Source organism: Arvicola amphibius, chromosome 5, assembly GCF_903992535.2.
Source record: "Arvicola amphibius chromosome 5, mArvAmp1.2, whole genome shotgun sequence".
Classification (NCBI taxonomy): domain Eukaryota; kingdom Metazoa; phylum Chordata; class Mammalia; order Rodentia; family Cricetidae; genus Arvicola; species Arvicola amphibius.
Genome location: NC_052051.1, coordinates 10,464,751 through 10,466,952, shown reverse-complemented (window position 1 = coordinate 10,466,952; position 2,202 = coordinate 10,464,751).

Sequence of the window (2,202 nt, the reverse complement as noted above, 5' to 3'; positions counted from 1 at the left end):
AGGACGCGCCCGGGGCCTCGTCGCGCGCGGGCACCGGCTCGAGCCGCGGCCGCGGCTGCTGCCGGGGGGCGCGGCGGGCGCAGCAGAGCGGCGGGCGGCGGCGCGGGCAGTGCAGACAAAGAAGGGGCGGAGGGCGGCGGAGGGCGTGGGGCCGCGGCTTCACCGTCGCGGGCGGGCGGCGAAAGCCGCGCGGCTCCTCGGCGGCGGGGACCGAGAGAGGGAGCTGTGTCTGAGGAGACGCCAAATCCCCCCGAGCGCGGCGCGGAGGGGGAGGGGGCCAAGATGGCGGCGGCCGGGGGGCGGGCGCTCAGCTCATGGGTCCCGGCGGCGGCGGCGGGTAGACCGGGCCGGTGGTGGTGGCGGCTGCGGCGGGCGGGGGAGGGGGCTGGTCCCGCGTCTCCCCTCAGCAGACAATACAAGCGCTTCGGAGCGAGTCCCCGAACCTGCCCTAGCCAAAATGGCGGCCGAGAAAGAGCGGAAGTGACGTAAGACCCTCATTAGCATAAGAGGACTCATTGTCCAGCTAAGCGGGGTGGGGGGGAGAGCCAGCGCCCCCAGCACGGGGACCCCCTAGGGACTACACTCCGGCCCTCTGCTGCGCGGACCCCTACTTCTCTTGTGGGCGGGTGCCTTCAGCACCCCGGCCTCGCCTGGGGTGATTATATAATCCCCCACTGAGGGGGAGCTCTCGCGAGAACTTGGAGGATTTGCCATTGACCCACTAGGAGGCGCCGTGGATAATGGCCGCAGTGCGCTCTTGGGTGCCTTCCTTTGGCCGCAGCGCCGCCGGCGGAGGCAGAAGCAGTGGGCCGCAGCACAATCAGTCAGGTGGCTGTGCTGGGGATCCCTGCGCGGGCCCATCTGGGCCTGGACTACATCTGGAGGGAGGGTGCGCGGGCAGCCCCGAAGCTCCACGTGCTCACAGAGCGTGCTCTCACAGGCTGAGAGGCACGGCGAAGGGTTGAGCCAGATGCCTCCAGCCTTAAGTGAGGTGTGATGCCCTCGTGCTTCACACATTCTCTTGAGATGACATAGCTCTGGGACCGTCAGCTCTTCCAGTGGACTGGTGTGGGATAATAGATGGACAAGGGCTCAAGATATTCTTCCAAGTCATCAGATGGCCATTTCTTGACTTAAAGGAGTTGAGGCCATTGGATTGGCAATGCCTAAGGATGGAAAGTTCTGGCGCTCACCCTCTGTAGTCATAGTTCTACAATTTGGGCATACATGGACTGTTGACTTTGTCTCTTTGGAACTGCCCCAACCAACACACCATGTTAACGTCAACACCCTTGAGTCCACTTTAAAAGAACAGTAATTACCCTAGTGTAAACGCTCTGAAAAGTAGCAAGTGAAGTTGTGAAGGGCTGGCCACACCCACTTTTCCCCCTATAGGTGGGCTCCACACTTCTTTAAATTACAAATTTGGAAGAGCCTGACAAACTAGATACAGCTCAATGTCTAAGAGTTTGGTTAGGAAGTAGAACAAACCTTCATCCTAAACTATTATTTTCTGCAGGTATTACAATATATATTTAAAAGCATAATCAATGCCTCAAAGGAAAATAAGGGATAGAAGTTGTTTAAAAGGGGTGGGGCAAGGCCTTTCATCAAAGGCCTAGAGCTCTGGAACCTACACAATGTAGAAGACAGGCAAAGGGAATATGAAATAGGCAAAGCACATTGTCCTCTAGCTTTCCTCTGATCCTCAGATTTCCTACGGTGACAACTCCAGTATGAAGAGTATCTGGATTTCATCACTGCCTTTGAAGCACAAAAGGTGCTGGATTCAGAGGGAGGGGTTAAAAAAAAGACATCACCAGAATTAGTACAAAAATGCAGCTTAAAAATTAGGCAGCATTTTCCTCTAAATGACTTCTGAATGGTGGTGTTCACTGCTCAACATGCCCAGTCAAACTCCAGCAGTGACAAAGTGATTGTGAAGCTAAGAATTGAGACACTGAAGACGACCAAAGTTCTCTGCTGCAATGAAGTGTGAGGTAGCAATGCTGTCTCTACAGTGACTGATGTGGGTACTGAACTTCTGCTTCATGTACTTGACATTGAAAATTAATGCTAGGTTCAAGAGAATAGATTCCTCAGCACTTAAAAAACAATTGGAGGGCATTATAACCCTATGATTTTGGCTTAAAAAATTTTAATTGGACACTAATAAGTTTTCTAGTATCAGGAATGAAGAAG